Source organism: Macaca mulatta, chromosome 11, assembly GCF_049350105.2.
Source record: "Macaca mulatta isolate MMU2019108-1 chromosome 11, T2T-MMU8v2.0, whole genome shotgun sequence".
Classification (NCBI taxonomy): Eukaryota; Metazoa; Chordata; class Mammalia; order Primates; family Cercopithecidae; genus Macaca; species Macaca mulatta.
The window spans coordinates 135,314,692-135,333,999 of record NC_133416.1 but is presented as its reverse complement, the minus strand read 5'-3'; the positions used below and the strand labels follow the sequence as shown (position 1 = coordinate 135,333,999).

General features: G+C 39.8%; 2 long non-coding RNA genes across 2 annotated transcripts in view; one reads left to right on the top strand and one right to left on the bottom strand.

Annotated features, from left to right (window-relative positions):
* Window positions 1-19,308, top strand: part of LOC144332718 (uncharacterized) — an 86,578-nt gene that overhangs the window by 26,413 nt on the left and 40,857 nt on the right. Inside the window, exon 2 of the long non-coding RNA XR_013400738.1 lies at window positions 1,675-1,837. This is a non-coding gene — a long non-coding RNA (uncharacterized LOC144332718). The remainder of the gene's footprint in view (window positions 1-1,674; window positions 1,838-19,308) is intronic.
* The window catches only part of LOC106992502 (uncharacterized), a 34,781-nt gene that overhangs the window by 6,487 nt on the left and 8,986 nt on the right, over window positions 1-19,308 (bottom strand). The window lies entirely within an intron of this gene.

Below are 19,308 nucleotides of genomic sequence, written 5' to 3'. Positions count from 1 at the left end.
AATCCTGCTGTCTTCTATTAAAGAAAACATTATGCATAATTGCAAAAATATAGTATGATGCTGGTATCCTCAGAGTAATTTTCTTTTGAAAAATGTAATTTTCATAAAAACATTTTATGTATATTCACTTTTAATAGGTTTGTTTTTGTTAGTTTTAAATGAAATAATGAATACTTTGAATATCTCAATGTTTAATATTGTATTAATAATGTTATATATTAGTATAATCATATAATATTGTTATAATAATGTATTAAATATAGATGCACCTGAGGTATAGAAACAAAACATCTTTGGGGTCCTCAATAATTTCTAGAGTGTAAGTCACCAGTGAGAATACTTGAAATGGACAAAACATGACAGATCCTATCAAGCTCAGATGTGGGTGTAGCTCTTTCCATCTCTAGCCTCATTCACCCCTGCCTCCTGCCCCAGTGAATGTCATTCTCCAACAAAGTATTTGAAAAGATATTTCTCTCTTTAAAAAGTACACAGATGGACAATTAGCAAAGGAAGAGATGCTCAACATCGTTAGCCATTAGGGAAATGCAAATCAAAACCACAGTAAGGTTATACTTCACAACCACTAGGGTGGCTACAATTAAAAGACAAGTAATAACTAATGTTGATGAGGATGTGGAGAAATGGAAAGCTTCATAATTCCTGGTGAGAATATAAAATAGTGCAACCACTTTAGAAAAGAGTTGAATGTTCTTCAAAAAGCTAAACATAGTTACTAAATGACCCAGCAATTCCACACCTAGGTATGCGCTTAAGAAAGATGAAAATGTGTGCACACAAAAGCTTGTACAAGAATTTTCAGAGCAATATAGTCATAACAATCATGGAATGAAAACCACCCAAATGCCTCTCCACTTGAATGCATAAACAAACTATGGTCTATCTAAACAACAGCATAACATTCATCCATTAAAAAAAAAAAGAATTACTGATGCATCCTACAGCAAGGATGAACCTGAACAACATCATGGTAAATGAGAGGATCCTGTCCCAAGAGATCATCATATGTTATGTGATTCTATTTGTATGAAATGTTAAGAACAGGCAAAACTGTAGAGACAAAATGTAAATTAGTCATTACTTAGCATCTGGAGGGTGGAGACGGAGGGTCATGGGAGTGGCTGGCAATGGGCACAGTGCTTCTTTTTGCGGGGTGAAAATGTTCTAAAATCAGATTTTGCTGGTAGCTGTGAACCTAATAAAACCATTTAATTGTACCCTTTAAATGCACAGTTATGTGGTCTATGAATTATATCCCAATTAATTTGTGAAGTTGCATTTTCAAACATTAGTAACAGTGAGTTATGTTTAAAATTGATATTTTGGGAAATTCAGATAATGTCCTGGTTAAACTTGAAGTTCCTTACCTCTACATAGCTACCCAATCATACGCTACTAATGAAAACTTAAATCCCATTTACAATTTATTCCTCCAGAGGCGAGCAACTTTGTTAAACAACTTCCTTTTGGAGGGTGTGGGGGGAAATAAAAGCATGAAGCAATTCTCTGTCTTCTTCATCTTAGTGTTTTCAATACCTAAATGTCTAAGACAAGTTCCAAGACAAAACATATAAAACCTATTGTAGATATAGTGTGGACGTCTTGTCAAGTGATCATGTTTAAATGAAATTAATTCCTCTTTCCTTCTCACAGTCTTTGAGTGTGCCCAGGGTGTACCATCATGGCACCATGTTCTTCCCCTTTGCTCTTGGAGAATAGACAAAGCTATTCAGCCCAGCCACAGCCTCATAATCTCGTTCTACCTCCCTCTCTAGCCTCAACTATTTCCAGGCTCCAGCTCAATGTCATACATCAGGTAGGTGGCGTTCTCTAATAGCTGTCTATTTTCTCAGTCTCTTTTACTTCTCAAGCTTAAAATTGCCCGTTCTTTGTTCGGGCAGTGGTAAGGCTAACTGAAGGTGACTGACAGACTTATTCTCCTTTTCTCAGGTCATCTTTAAAGATGAGAGTGATTGTTTGACCTAAGTTAAACTACAAGTCTATGTATAAATCACTGTGAGGCATTTCTTGCCAAACTTTTATGGATAATAGGAGAGATATGGCTGGCATCATCTCTTCTAGATATTTTTGTGTTGATTAGGATGTGATGGCATGAGATACAGCGGTCACTTTTCAATGATAAGGAAAAAGCCAAAGGATTCCAAAACATTCTCTTGTTTCCTCTAAACTCCTGTACTAACTCCAGTAACCTCTAGAAATTCTGTCACATGAGGAAAAGCAATCTCTAATGTTTAAGCCATTATGATTCATTTCACGGTTATTTGCCGAAAAACTCAATTCTGCTTGATAGAAAATATCATAATGGTCTTCCTATTTCCTATTTTTCCATGGATTATACCTTGTGTGTACATCTGCCTCTTCTACTATATTTAAAGTTATTTGGGGATATATTCAAATCTTATTCACCTGTATAGTCTTCAGAGTGCAAAGCAGAGAAAATTGCTATAGCATACTTGAAGAGGCAGCCTTAAGAATACCACGAGTTATCCCAAAATTTAATGAAAACAAAACTAAACAAAACAGCATCACAAGGACTCACTGTGCCTGGTTCTGAGCATCAGTGAATCACAAAATACAATATCTGCCCTCAAGAAGTTCATGATCTTCTGAGGAGAAAATGAATTTTTCTAATACAATTAGTTTTCTGTAAAACATGGCCATTTACAAATAAGTTGTATCTTTTCAATGTTTTCAGCTGTAGCTACAGAAAATCCTGGCTCATCAGACTTCTGCAATGAAGGATCTTATTCTCTCTCTTAGAAAGCCCAAAGATCCAGCAGCAGGGAGTGGGGTTGCTAAGTTGGCAAAGTCAACAGTTCAGCAATGTCAGCTTGTCCAAGGTTCCATTCATCTTTCTGCACAGCCATCCTCAGAATGGTGTCTCGCTTAGACTAGTGGTAAGGTAGCACCTGAAATTCCAAGTGCCATCAAATGAGGTAGGAGGCTCCTCATAAAGAAGGCAGCAGTTAGCTTCCTACATTTCTTTTTTTAGAAGAGCAAAGCTTTTTACTAGAATTCCCCTAGTAAAATTCTCCTTATATCTTGTTCATCTTAGTAAGGTCATAGGTCTATACATTCCTGAACAGCGATTGCAAGGGAACTAGAATACTCCAGGGTCAAGCAGACCTGCCCCGTCCAAGGCTGTAATGGTGAGAAGTGAATCCCTGGAAAACATTATGGCTTAGCTAGGCAGGCTTGAGCAGGCAGTAGATTCTGTGTGTGTAAACAACACTTTTCATGGAAAACATAACAAACAATTCTAGAGTCAGTCACAAGTTAAGTGATTCATGAACACTTCAGAACATTTGAGCACACATTATACCAGATCTCTTCAAAAATTACAGAGAAATCCTTTACTTGATATGCCAGATGTGTCCAAGGCTGACCCTTTGATTCTCAGAACACACGTGCATTTGTGAGCGCTGTAACGGAAAAAAAATAGAAGAATATTTGATATTTTTTAATACATAAAGCCCTTGGAACTGAAATAGGGATCATTTCAGGAAAATTCAGCTTTCCTCTGAATGTTTATAAACCTCTTTCTACAACATTTATTCAACAGAATTTTATTGATTTTCCAGTACATGACAGGCACATATCTTCATTTCAAAATGGAAACATGAAGATTCACATTGCTAGCCATTTCCTCTACATGGAAACTTTGAAAAATTCATGCCATCTGAAACACCACCTCATCAAATGCATAGCTATTTGCCATATTCCTATCATTTGACTTTCAGGAGCATCGACATATTTGAGAAATAGACCTCAATATGAACAAACATGAGGAGTGAAAACTGAAAATAAAATTCTAAGCACCCAACCAACTGGAAGGGCTCCCTCTTGGCCAAGGGGATTCCAAAGAAACCTGCAAAACTACTTCAGGCCACCTGTAGTCCCAGTTACTTGCGAGGCTGAGACAGAAGAATGGCGTAAACCCGGGAGGCGGAGCTTGCAGTGAGCTGAGATCGGGCCACTGCACTCCAGTCTGGGCAACAGAGTGAGAGTCTGTCTCAAAAAAACAAAAAACAAAAAACAAATTAGTTCAGGCCATGAGTGGGGGGCGGTGGGTTGGACATACCTCATTATACCTTCCTCCCTTTGAAGTTCAGGTACAATTGACCAGCATTAACATTAAAACAGAGATCTCAAGACTGATAGAGCAGACTCTCTGTAACAATAAGTTACCAAATTCCAACCGGACCTTCATATATCACATGACAGATAGCAGGCTCTGAGGGAAATCAAAGTATTTTACACCAAAATGTATTTCTTTGCCATGCTTTAGAATGGTCCTGCACAGTTGTCTCTTGTGAGGGATACTTGCATTCTGTAGCAAATTCTCTTTCTTTACTAGGTCTTTTCCAGAGGGTCCGGAACATTTTAAAGGTCTGGATAGGAAACATTTGCCATCTATTGCCTTAAAGCATAACCAACTATGAGTCTTCACATAATAAGAACCTTGGTCTCCAGAACCCCTTATCTTAAGTCAGACACTCCTTTGTAATAATTCCAGGTCTTTAGATAATAACTGTTTCAACCAGTTGCCAATCAGAAAATCTTTGAATCCACCTATGACCCTCAGGTCCCCACTTTGAGTGGTCCTGCCTTTCTGGACCAAACCGATGTAAACCGTACATGTAGTGACCGATGTCTTATGTCTCCCTAAAATGTATAGTATAAAACCAAGCTATAACCCAATCACCTTGGGCACATATCCTCAGGAACTCTTGATACTATGCCTTGAGCCAGCTGTGGTCACTCATATTTGCCTCAGAATGAACCTTTTAAAATATATTATAGAATTTGACTTTTTCCATCAATAACGGTGAACACACATTTTCCCTGTTAAAGGGAATCTTTTAAGTCAAGATGTAGTAATTGAAGATCCAGTTTATGGGGAAAGTTGAGTACTTAGAATTTAGGAAATTGAGAAGTATTGATTGTACAGAGCTGGAAGGAAGGTTGAAGAAGATATTTAACTGCCACCGTCTCAGACAAAATTGCCAGACTATGCCATGTTCAGTTTCCAACAGGGACCTCGCCCACACCTAGCACAACTCCGGGGGGCTCCATTTACATAGAATTCATGGGAATGGACGGCTGCAGATGTGAGTGAGGCTGCCCTGGCCCTGCATCTGCACCCTTGGCAGCCCGAAGCTCACACCTCTGGGGCTGGAAATCCTTTAGGTCCCGCTCATCTGGAAGCTGTCAATCACCAGATTTACTGTCTGTCCTGGTTAGACCCTGTTACAGCCATTCCAGAGAGGGTCTCCCTGACCAAGACCCCACCCTAGACTTCCTCCGCCCTCCTGTCGAAATTCTCACTCCCTAACCGGAAGTTAAGCTTTCTTTCTGCTACGTTAGAACACTCCTGTCCTTTTGTGAGCAGATAGTGGAAATGAGCTTGGTGTTCCAGGAACAGGCACTTAGTCGGTGGCTTCAACTGCAAACTGAATTGCTGATTCTTGTTGTAGTCTGCCTCCACCTCCTCATCTCTTGAATTTAATTAGATCCACATTTCACTCTGTTCTAACTGAGGTCATTTCTAGAATTTTGAGAAATTTCTAGAAAATATATAGGGTTATCTTTCATTCTGGTTTGAAAAAGTAGAGGAAAGGAAAGTCTGAATTCATTCTATCTCACAATGTAGTTCAGTGGAAAATGCATTACTTCAGAGGTTGGGTCCCCTTGCCCTTCTCTGGGTACCTGGAGAGGGCTCACAATAACAAAGGCAATTTCTATTCCCTCTCCTGCCAAAGAGGAACAACTCTAGGCAAGACTGAGGTTGCCTCTATTTATTTTTACTAAAATATTTATACAAATTTAATTTAAATGCAAATGAGTTCCTTTCCACTTGGCTTCTGGATATCCATGAAGGCAGCATATTGTTAGCAGGACTGGAATTTCTGGTTGGACAATGAATAATTCCAGACTTAAACAGGATCTGCCCAGAGATTTCTCCTCTCACAGGCCTGATCCATCTGATCACTTTCTCAGAACACAATGATGCTGCATCTAATCCACCGTTATCTTCGTGACAGCTCAGTACTCCATGTCAAACCACCAAATCTAACATGTCTCTTTCTCATTTAACCCCTGATTGTGTCCTGTGTACTTTATACCTGGTGCTTCTGGACACACAAGGGAAAGTCATGCTTCCCTAGTTATCTATTTCAGTTAGGGCTTTCCAATTTCTGTTCTTCAAGCAATAAAACAATAATATAATAAATAGTAGCAGATTCGTAGAAGCAGGCTTTCTGAGCCAGCGGTAAGGAGGGCATGGTGGCATGTGTAGAGGAGCCTTTGTGTGGCTGTTGACCAGTGCACAGTGTCAGTCGTGTGTAGTAAATTGCAGCTCTTCTCAGTAACCCCCCATGCTCAGTTCCCATCCCCAGTAAATCCAGCGAGATTCTTCATTTATTACTTAATTTGTCAAAATAATAAAGACAAAATATTTAAAAATAAATATTTGTAATAAATACAATAACATAAGCACATAGTTTAGAGATTTAAAAAATATTGTGGAATATCTGCCCATAAAAAAAATCTGATTTCCTCACTTTCTAAAACCAACAATAAAATACTTTAAAAATGTTTCAGGCATTTCCCAATAAGACAGCATACAGCCAAATCGCAGCCCAAAACTTACTTGCTCCTAATTTCATGAATTGCGGAGACAAACAAAAATAGTAAGTTTTTGAATATACTGAGCTTTTATCCGCCCACATTATTTTATTGTAATCTAATTACACTCTACAATATGTTCAATGCCTCTTTTACAGATAAGGAAATGGAATAGTTAGGAGGTAACATGAATTGTATGGATTTATTTATTTATTTTGAGACAGAGTCTCGCTCTCTTGCCCATGGTGGAGTGCAGTGGCACAATCTCATCTTACTGCAACCTCCACCTCCCAGGTTCAAGCAATTCTAGTGCCTCAGCCACCCAAGTAGCTGGGATTACATGTGTGCACCACCGTGCCTAGCTAATTTTTGTATTTTCAGTAAAGACAGGGTTTCACCATGTTGGCCAGGCTGGTCTCAAACTCCCGGCCTCAAGTGGTTTGCCCGCCTCAGCTTCCTAAAGTCCTGGGATTACAGGCATGAGCCACCGCGATCGGCTGAATTTAGAAAGATCTTAAGTAGTACAAGAGCTGATGTTTGAACTTAGAGCACTTTGACTTCAGAGTCTGTAATCTTAGCATGCCTCTACTAAGTCCCTAAAACAAGGTTAGCCCTTGATGAAGAAAGGACTGAGATGAGAGTTCTTTGGTGCCCTCATGAAACAAAATCTAATTCATGAGATGGGGAGTTAAAGGAGGGCAGGAGACCAACGTTTGCCTGCTTCTTCTCCTAATTAAAAGGCTTCTCGGGAGGCCAAGGTGGGTGGATCACCTGAGGTCGGGAGTTCAAGACCAGCCTGACCAACATGGAGAAACCCCATCTTTACTAAAAATATAAAATTAACGGGGCATGGTGGTGTATGCCTGTAATCCCAGCTACTCAGGAGGCTGAGGCAGGAGAATGGCTTGAACCTGGAAGGCGGAGGTTGCAGTGAACTGAGATTGCGCCATTGCACTCCAGCCTGGGCAACAAGAGCAAAACTCTGCCTCAAAAAAAAAAAAAAAAAAAAAAAAAAAAAGGCTCCTCAGTGTGGGATTGGTGAACCACTAGTATAATTGTTCTATGTATTTATCTGACAAGTGCTATAATTGTTTTCTTTTAGTGTTTATGACTAAATCATGAAACTCTCTATACTTAAATGTATTCCAGAAAAACAAACCTTCAAAATATGCTATTAGGATATTCAATACAATATTTAAATATTCACGATATTTAGAAGAAGAATATGCACGTTCTTCAGACTGCTCTGAAAGTTGATTTTCCATGTTGATCGTGACAATGAAGTGGTTTGGAGAGTCCTCTGGCTGAAGGCAATTTAGAAACTTCATCCTGAACTGCATGTTATTTGCAGATTGTTAATGAGTGGATTATGGCCAAAAATGGAATGCAGTGCTGAAGGGTTGGCCTTTTCCTCCTATGGTCCCTCCTTTATAAATTGGTTTATTGGAAATATTTCTAAAGCACAATAGAGACAAAAGGGTAGGGGTATAGTATTCACAAACTAGTGAGATACATCTTGAATGACTTACATGTAAACATTGATGCGTCAACTTGATGACCTCTGTAGTCTCTGGATATTCTCAGGTAGCCTTTGCAGGGAGAAAATACGATTCTTAATACTAAGACCTGACTGTATATTTTTGCTAATTTCTCTTCTTTCCTCATTGAACGCCAGGATGGCTTTTCTATGCAGATATCTTGACACACAGTGCCCAACTTTGGTCCTGAATTCTGAGAACCACAGTCCAGAATAGATACTAAAACGTTTCAATGTTAGCAGCCTTCCCCTGTGACTTTATGAAATGCAGCCCTACAGGAGAGCTCAGGAAGCCACATCTTCCATCTGTCACCTTCTGACTATTGATCCTATGGGTTCACAGGCCAGGGGGATGCTGGTGAGGACCCTTTTCACCGGGACCCCCAGGAATTCCTGACAGAGGAGACAGACTTAGAGACACAAGTAGTCTGGTGAGAAAGGGGCTTAATGTCATGAAATGTTGCAGGAAGTCAGGGACCCCAAACAGAAGGACCTGCTGAAGCCGTGACAGAAGAACATAAATTGTGAAGATTTTATGGACATTTATCACTTCCCCAATCAATACTCTTATAATTTCCTATGCCTGTCTTTAATCTCTTAATCCCGTCATCTTCGTAAGCTGAGGATGAATGTCGCCTCAGGACCCTGTGATGATTGTGTTAACTGCACAGATTGTTCGTAAAGCATGTGTGTTTGAACAATATGAAATCTGGGCACCTTAAGAACAGGGTAACAGTGATTTTCAGGGAACAAGGGAGATAACCTTAAAGTCTGGCTGCCTGTGGGTCGGGCGGAACACAGCCATATTTCTCTTATTACCGAAAATGGGTAAGAGAAGTATCGCTGAATTCTTTCCCCAGTAAGGAATATTAATAATTAACAGCCCTGGGAAAAGAATGCATTCCCATCGAGGGGGTGCCTCTGGCCACTCTGGGGGTGTCTGCCTTATGCAGTTGCAGATAAGGGATGAAACACGCCCTGGCCTCCTGCAGCGCCCCCAGGCTTGCTAGGATTAGGAAATTCCTGCCTGGCGAATTCTAGTCAGACCTGTTCTCTGCTCTTGAACCCTGTTAAGATGTTTATCAACGACAATGTGTGCACAGCAGAACATGGAACTTCATTAGTAATTCTAGTTTTGCCCTGACCTTGTGATCTCGCCCTGACCTTCTGCCTTGTGATCTTTTGTTGCCCTTGAAGCATGTGATCTCTGTGACCCACACCCTATTCGTACACTCCCTCCCCTTTTGAAAATTGCTAATAAAAACTTGCTGATTTTATGGCTCAGGGGGCATCACAGAACCTGCCGACATGTGACGTCTGCCCCGGACACCCAGCTTTAACATTTCTCTCTTTTGTACTCTTTCCCTTTATTTCTCAGACCAGCCAACACTTAGGGAAAGTAGAAAGGAGCCTATGTTGAAATACTGGAGTTCACCCAATAATGAAGTATTAAAAAATCAAATATATTTGAAAATTTACAAGAGAATATTTTGGAAGGAAACTTCAAGAAATGTAGAAGACAGGGAGAAGAAATAATCTCTGAAAGTCACCTCTTTGGGTGGAAATTTTCTCATTTCTCTATTTGTGGTCACCACTGTACACTGGTAACAAGATTTCCTGCCATAAAAATTTCTCAGATGGTGAAATTATTTATAATATGAATAAATTTATTTCTTCCTGTATGCCTTTGTTTCTTTAAACATATTTTTGAGTACTTAATGTGAGTCAGTCTTACTTTAGATACCAGGATTGTGGAGTTGATCAAGACAGAGAGGACTCTCATCCCCTATTACTTAGTTTTTCAATAGGATCAAAATAAAATACTTTTAAACAAATGTTTATAATAAATATAATGACATAAACACATAGTCTGGAGATTTAAAAAATATAATAGACTATCTGCCCATAAAAAATATAACTGATTTCTCCACTGCCTAAAATCAACAATAAAGCATATCCAAAATGTCTCAAGACTCTAAAAAGAGTTATACTTTTGTGAAAGGAGACAGGCAGTAGATATATAGAAGATGATATAATTTTAGGTAGTGATAACTGCTATAAAAATAAAACTGGATAATAGAAGATAAGTAGGGAATTAGGGCTAGCTTAGATAAGGCTCTAAGAAAAATTCATGCAGTTCATTTATTAAACACAGATATATTCCAATTTTCTCCTTCTTGTATCAAATTCATTATATATTCTCAGTATTTTTCTTGGAATTTGTTACCTGAATTTCTTTCTTTAAAAATAATATTGTTTATATTATAAATTTATTCTTTTAAATGTACATAGGAGCTTTAATGATGCCCTATCTTCATTGTCAATATTTGCAATTTATTCATTATCTTACTTTCCTTCATCAGTCTTCCTAGATTCAAATCAATTTAATTAGTCTTCTCACTGAAATATCTTTTACATTTGATGATGTTTTTCTATTGTATATTTTATTTCTATTTCACATATTTCTGTCCTTATTTTCTTCCTTCAGTATTTTCTACTTTCAAGAGAATTTACTTTCTGTGACTTGCTGGTTTTTAAAAATAACACCATGGCATGAACATTTAGTTCATTGATTATGGTATCTTTCTTTTTTTCTGGATGAATATATTCATGCAAAGCTATTATTCCACTCTCTGTATCCACTGTGCATTTATTCCTGGGCTAGGCCCCAAGTAGAGGCTGAAGGAAATAGAATGTGAAGAACTAGAACACCTTTGTTGCTCCTCAGGACCTCTTTCTCTGGCAGTGGACACAGGGCTTGTGAGTCCAGCATAATGAGATCATATAGGATGGACTGCCCTGAGGATGAGACAGATATTTCCATGCCCTGAGGATGAGACAGATACTTCACTCACATTTCCATGGCTTTTGAAGGAGAACTTCCAACTTGATGGATTTTATTAACTGCCCTGGATTTGACAGGTTCCCTCTTGATGGGGAATCGAAAAGGAACATTTCCGCCTTTCCTAAGTCTCTCCACAGTCTATGGACCCTATGCTCACACAGACCCTCACAGAAACCCACCCGCAGTCTGTACTCCCTGTTCCCAGCTGCACAGACAGACCAACATGCAGAAACAGATGCACACAATGATGCCAAACTCGGGTTCCAACCAGGTGTCAAGAAAGATGAGAAATTTTGAAATAATATGCTGAATCTGCTATGCATGGATTTTTTTAAAATACTTTTTTCACAATTATTGAAATATTTTATTTGCTTTAAGACTTTAGAAGCTTTGAGAGATGAGGAAGAAAGATTCCTGGAGGTGGATTATCTTTGAAAAATCAATTGTGCTGTTACCTCTATTCCCTCCCAAGGGAGAGCAAATGCCCATCTTCTTATCCCAAACCCCCCAAAGGAAGAGGATCCAGTAGGGCTATTTGTAGGCATTAGGATGCAACCCCTATGACTGGGGGACATGGTGGCCTGAGTATGATCTTCCAAGACAGTGAAAGGCAGATGTGCCCATAAAAGCTTAGCTCTGGGGAGCAGCCCTGAGCTTTCAGATTTTCCCAAGGCCAGAGATACAGGTATGTTTTATCTCTAAGCAAGGCGAGTGATACAATCTACAAAGAAATCGGCACAAAAGTTGAAGACGCTTTAACTTTTAGCATCAAAGAATGAAATAAAACAAAGTGAAGAGCACATGAAAAGAATAGGCACCTTTTCTTTGGAAATGAGGCTGATGAAAATATCAGAAGGAACATGCATTGCTCAGGAAGTTGTTTTCCTGCAAAGGTTCCTAATCATCTGAACAAATCATAGTTCTATTAATTTGAAATTGATGTAAAGTTGGAGGAAGAATCAGGTCTAGGAATATGTGTGTGTGTGTGTGTGTGTGTGTGTGTGTGTGTTCAGTTTTTCTCATAAATGCCTCCAGAAAGATACAGCTCAGCAGGACATCCAAGGTGATTGCTTATGTAAAAATTCTAATCCAATTTGTATTAGGCCATTCTTGCATTGCTATAAAGAAATACCCAAGATTGGGTAATTTATAAAGAAAAGAGGTTTAATTGTCTCACCCTTCTGCAGGCTGTACAGGAAGCATAGCTCTGGCGTCAGCATCTGTGGAGGCCTCCGGACGCTTGCAATCATGGCAGAAGGTGAAGTGGGAGCAGCGTTTCACATGGTGAAAGCAGCAAGAGAGAGAGTTGGCAGGGGGAGGTGCCATACACTTTTAAATGAACAGATCTCCTGAGAACTCACGATCATGAAAACAGCACCAAGCCATGAGGGATTCACACCCATGACCCCAAAAAACCTCCTATCAGGCCCCACCTCCAGCACTGAGGATTACAACTCAACATGAGATCCGGGTGGGGACGAACATCCAAAATATTTCACAATTATATTTTGGGTCAAGTACAGTATAAGAAGTTTACCAAGAGAAGTTTGGCTAAAAGTTTCAACATCTCACTAGATTAAAATCTCAGACTTCAAGGGGTGGTGCATTGAAAAGAAAAGCCTTATTAAGATATAATTCAGTCTCTACTAAAAATACAAAACTTTGCTGGGTGTGGTGGTGCACGCCTATAATCCCAGTTACTTGGGAGGCTGAGAAGCAGGCGCATCGTTTGAACCCAGGAGGCAGAGGTTGCGGTGAGCTGAGATCGTGCCACTACCCTTCAGCCTGGGTGACAGAGCCAGACTCTGTCTAAGGAAAAAAAAAAAAAGATACAATTCATATAACATGCTGTTCACTCGTTTAAGGTGTACAGGCAATTGGCTTTTAGTATCCACAGAATTATGCATTTACCACACGACCAATTTTAGAACATTTTGGTTACCCTAAAAAGAAACCCCACATCAGTTAGCTGTTGATGCAGGATTTTTCTCAGTCCCCTTTGCCAGACTTGTGGGAGGGATGCCCATCTACTCAATCTGCCATGCTTAACCCCCTGCAGAAGGGAACAAGTGAGTGAGCGATTGCAGAACCTGGCTGGCTGCTTTGGGCATCAACAGAGGAGCAAGCTCTGAGTGGGACCTGGGGCCAGTCCAGGCATGTTGCCTTGAGGGAAATGTGGCAGCTCCCAGGTGAGGGTGCCCATGATCCTGAAACCCCAGAGGAGGTGTTACAGAGCTCCTTTAGTTCAACGGTCCGCAGCATGTTAGCAGCTCACTGGCCCCTTGCCTCATCCGTGGGGTGGTTGCCTTCTGCCAGCAAAGGCAAAGGGCTAGTGTGACAGCCTTTCTGGGTACCCACACTCAGTGGGTCCTGAACTCTTGTCTGACATCCAAGAAGAATGAAGTCATGCAGACAATTTAAGGATGGTGAAGGTGGAGAATTTATTGAGTGATGAAAACAGCTCTCGGTGGAGAGAGGAGATGGAGAGGGGAGCTGGAGAGGGGGCAGGAAGGGCAGGTCATCTTCCCTGAAGTCAGGCCATCTCCTTCCCTGAAGTCAGGTCATATTCTCCAATACTGACTCAGTCTGGGGACTTTATAGGCACAGGATGGGGAGTGTGTGCTGATTGGTTTGTGAGTATGCAAAAAAGGTTATAAAGTGAAGACACCATCCAAAGATTGGCATGATAGTGTAGAAAACCAACTAGGCAAGGGTAGCTATATGTAAAATACGTGAAGAGCAGGCATGAATCAGAGGAAAGTGTGCCAAACAGGAAGACAAGTTCTCAATCCAGTCCAAGGATTTAACTTGTAGCTTGGCTTTCAGGTTTTCAACTGTCTTCGGCTTGGAGATGGGGTCATAGGGTCCCACCTCTGTCTGTCTGGGCATTTGGCTGCCTGCTGTTGCTATCACTCTCCCTCCCAATATTCTCATTCACTCATTGCTCCTACCCTAAATAACCATTAATCTACTTAATTTTTCTCTAGATTTGCGTAATCTGGATCTTTCATATAAGTGGAATCATATAATAAGTAGTTTTTGGGACCAGCTTCTTTCACTTAGTGTAATCATTTAAAGATTCTTTCCTGTAGTATAAATCAGTACTTCACTCCTTTTTATTGCTAAGTAATATTTCAGTGTGGATATATGACTTTATGTATCTTTCAGCTGATAGGCATTTGGGCTATTTCTACACTTTGGCAATCATGAACAATTCTGCTATGAATATTTATGTCCAAGGTCTTTTGTGGATATATGTTTTCATTTCTATTGGGACTTCTGGGTCATAAATAACTCTTTTAACTTCTTGGAGGACTTCCAGACTCTTCCAAAGTAACTGCAGCTCAAAAATAGGCAGGACTTTGTTTTGGTCACTGCTGGATCCCCAGTGTCTAGAACAGAGCTTGACACGTTACAAGCCTCACAACACATGAGTAAACCAAGTAAATTCCACATCTTGTATTCCTGAACACTAACATGTAATATCAACATTTTTCATGCATCCTCTAGGAAATTTAAGCAAGAATTACACAAGGGATTTTGATCTCAGCCAACTAAACACTTCATCCTCAATTTTCTCATTTTAAAATGGAAATAAATACCTGCCTTCCAATAGAGTTATTACGAGGCTGAAATGTGGTTATATACATGAAAGCAACTTGAAAATTACAAAGTATTATAGAAATGCCAGTTGCTGTTACTATTTTTATTCAGTTGTTTTTGTTAGGATTATCACTCTTCCTGTTCGCAGTCCAGAACCAGACTCGAAGGCACTGAGTCACTTCCACAGTTATATTTGTTCCCTTGGTGTTTCTTGGCAATGGGGTATGCAGCTATATTGGTAATATTTGCTCAGTTTATTCATACTGATTGCATGCATAATATAGATGGCCCCAAGACCACTCTCCTTGGGGACTGATATTTGCCAGTCTCCCCTCCAGATCTATTCCTAACCCTAGTGCACCCTGCACTACTCTAACCTGTAGGCTGACCTCTAACCTGTAGGCTGACCTCTTCATATTGCATCACCTGGCTCCGTCTGCTCTCTGGCTTCTGGTTAGTTTTCTGACTGGAGACGCTGGGTTTTCAGGGTCAAAAGAAGAGAGAAGTCAAGAGATTTATCACCTTCCCTCTCTCCCTGCTCTCCGTGACTTGGCGTTGTCTGTGTTCCTTTTACGGAGGCCACAGCTTACGTGGCGTCAGATGTCAAGGCCTTCTTAATGCCAAAGCTCCTGTATGATGTGGCAACTGTCCCCTCCTCTTGTTCCTTGGGTTGGGGTAGTGGTGTGGAGTTCGTGTGATGGCTTCCCACTGTTGCTAGGTCCTGGGTGCAGTGCCATCTCCCATTTATTTAATGTTGTCCAATCTATTTAACTACTATCTTTATTAAATTTATTAAATTCAATCCCATTTTGAGTGTACCATGTATTTCCTGTGAGGACCCAGTTAATAAACTAATAATAATAATAGCAAGTAACACTTACTTTGCACTCTTTACATGCCAGGTTCTATGATGGGTGCATTCACACACAAGCTGGTTCACTTTGTCCTCTCGGTGACTGAATGAGATAGGGAATCTCTGTAATTGTCATTTTGCAGATGAAGAAACTGATGCTCAGAGAGCACCCCTGACTCCCGCCAGGTCACACAGTTAGTAGCTAGCAGAACCAGCATCTAAACCTCATTGGCTTGCGTATAGGATCCATGCCTCAGTCTTTATGCTGTACAGCCCATCTGTGGGATTCCAAGCTCTAACGTGAGAATGGCTCAGGCTGGTGACTTTCCTAAGCAAAATGTTGGCAGTGGGATCCATGACAATATTTAGTTTTTAACATTAATTGTAAGAGTGCATGTTCAATGTCACTAGCGGAGGTCCTCAAGCTTGCACAGTGAGAGTTTCAATTAATCTGCTAAAAAAGCTCTTTGTACCACAACTAATACCTATTAATGTGTGATTACTATATAAGGCCCAGTGTTCTTTGTCTGAGACGATGTGAAACAGACCAAGAGCTGGGATGATTTAGACACAATCAGAGTGCATTACACAAACTCATTTTCACGTTAATAGTAACAATAAAAGACTTCTCAGCCATACTTACACCCAGGCCTTCTCATATTTTAGAATAAAAGCAGGGTATAAAAGAAGTTGTTATATACAGCACATTTACTCTTTTCCAGAGCTATCTGCAGCTTCCTGCAGTGCTGGCAGAATGGAAATAGCCCCCATAATTTAGGGATTTTTAAAATAAATGTGCAGTAAATTAGGTTGATTAATAGCTTTATTAGATTGTATGAGTCACAATTTTAGGGTTTAATAACAACATTCACATATTAAGAAATTGTTCTTTTCAAGGAACTGTTCTACCATATATATATATATATATATATATTATATATATATATGCCTTAACTACTTCCATCCCATAATAATCTTATCATGTAGGTCATATTTTCAGCCCCATTTCACAGACAAGGAAACTGAGGCACAAAGGTGTTATTTAGCTGGGATACAGATGTACCACTAGGAGGTGAGCATAGGTTTATGAGACAGACTTCAACATCCAGGCTCCTACCCTTTAGGCAAATCTCCCATCAGGGCTTCCACTCACTTTATAAGTGTCATTTTTTTTTCAATTTGGCTGTGCAAAAGCTTCTGGACTCATAAGCCTGAAGGGTGAATTGAACTGTGAGCTCTCTCAAATGCATAAGTGAAGTAACTCAGGAATGGAAAACCAAATATTGCATGTTCTCACTTATAAGTGGGAGTTAAGCTATGAGGATGCAAAGGCATAAGAATGACATAAGGACTTTGGGGACTTGGGGAATGTTGGGAGGTGGAGTGAGGGATACAAGACTACATACTGGGTGCAGTGTACACTGCACAGGTGACAGGTGCACCAAAATCTCAGAAATTACCACCGAAGAATTTACCAATGTAACCACAAGAAAAAAAAATCCATCAGTTTTTTAGTCATAAGAGTCAGCCTCTGGTTGCAGTTTTGTTGCCTTTCTATAATTTGATATGCGGTGTCATTTTTGTTAATTCCTAAATGGCTTGTAATTGAGATTTTAATTCCTACTTTAACCTGATGGTTATTTGCATGTTTGGACATTTATTTTCCTTATCATTTCTACTTATAGTTCATGAAAATTAGAGAATGCCTGGCCTTTTAATAATTGAATTTTTTATTCTTTTTTTGAGATAAACACTATAATAAAGTTCTCTAAATATTAAAAAAAAAAAAAAATCCAACACAGACATACTGTCCTGAGTGAGCATTCTCTGGCTCTCAGCATGCAGTGAACAGGCCAGGAGCACATTGGCCAGCAGATGTCAGGAGTTACTCACGGAAACCCAGGCTCTGGGCTCCGGACTGAATTCCCTGGGAGAGTAACAATAAACAGCCTGTCTGTGAAGCCCCTTTCCTCAAGGCCAAGTTTCCCTCACGTGACCCCAAGATATGATCAGGTACTTGGAGTTCTGGAAACACAACTAAGTCAAAATGGATCAAAGACAGGGCCTACAGGAGTGATGGAAATACTAAATAGTGATTATACTTTTGTATCTTCCATGGCTTGCATCTGATGAGCCCTAAATGTCTCAGGGAGGATGGCTTATAAATGCTGGGTGAGACAAATGACTCTCACGCTTTGCTTTTATGAATTATAGTAAAAACAATTGGCTCTGTAGGACTCCAGTTCCTACTTTTTCCTATTTGACCATTGTTCTGTTTCAATTACAAAAAAGTTAATGATGATGGTGATATGTGTGACGATCCCAGTTACCATTTACTGAGTGCTTGCTAGGGATTAATCGCATGTTGAACAAATATGAGTAGTTTCTTATTTAATCCTATAGCAGTTCCTCATACATTTATTGTAAACAATTAAAAATACAGTGATTGGCCAGACCTGGTGGCTCACGCCTGTAATCCCAGCACTTTGGGAGGCCGAGGTGGGCAGATCACGAGGTCAGGAGATCGAGACCATCCTGGCGAACATGGTGAAACCCCGTCTTTACTAAAAATACAAAAAACCAGCCGGGCGAGGTGGCGGCGCCTGTAGTCCCAGCTACTCGGGAGACTGAGGCAGGAGAATGGCGTAAACCCGGGAGGCGGAGCTTGCAGTGAGCTGAGATGGCGCCACTGCACTCCAGCCTGGGCGACAGAGCGAGACTCTGTCTCAAAACAAAACAAAACAAAACAAAACAAAACAGTGATATGGTTTGGCTCTGGGTTCTTACCTAAATGTCATCTCAAATTGTAATCCCCATGTGTCAAGGGAAGGAAGTGATTGCATCATGAGGATGGTTTCCCCCATGCTGTTCTCATGATAGTGGGTGAGTTCTCATGAGATCTGGTGGTTTTATAAATGGCAGTTTTCCTGCACTCACACGTCTCTCTCCTGCCACCACGTGAAGAAAGTCCTTGCTTCCCCTTCGCCTTCTGCCATGAGTGTAAGTTTCCTGAGGTCTCCCCAGCCATGTGGACCTGTGAGTCAATTAAGCCTCTTTCCTTCATAAATTACCCAGTCTCAGGTAGTATTTTTACAGCAGTGTGAAAACGGACTAATAGACATAGATTTAAAAACATAAAGCAGAATACATATAGAAGCATATAATCAATGTCACCCAAAATAACCACCTTTTGAGGCTAAACTATTTAGGTGCAAGCACATTGAGAATCATTCTATTTTCTCAATGACTTTAAACTTTTACGAAGTCTCTTTATCTCTAGTTGTACATTTTATCTTAAAGACTAATTTGTCAGATATTTTTCTGGTCACAAAATCTTTCTTCGGTATAGCTTGCATGGTCTAATTTTTTCAGTCTTTCTCTGTCTCTGTTTTAAGTGAATCTCCTATAAATATAATTTTATTTTAATCCAAAGAGATGCTTATTTCTGTTTTAATTGTTAGATTCAGTCTCCTTATACGTAATGCAGTTCTTAATATATTTGGGCTGTCAGCTTAATCTGCTTTTGTTTTTCTGTTTGTCTTGTCTGTTTTGTCTTTTCTTATTCCAAATTAGAAAATGTTTATTTACATATTTTCCCTATGAATTAGGAAATTATAAATAATATTACTCTTTCTAAGTGATTATCATAAAGATAGCAATATGGATAATTGAAATATTAATGATTGCATTAATTGTGGCTTTTCTTCTTTTCCAGGAAAAGGCACAAATCTTAGAATTGTTTAACTTCATTTATGCACTTTTTGAATTAAATGCCATTTTGCCATGCATGTTAATTCTGTT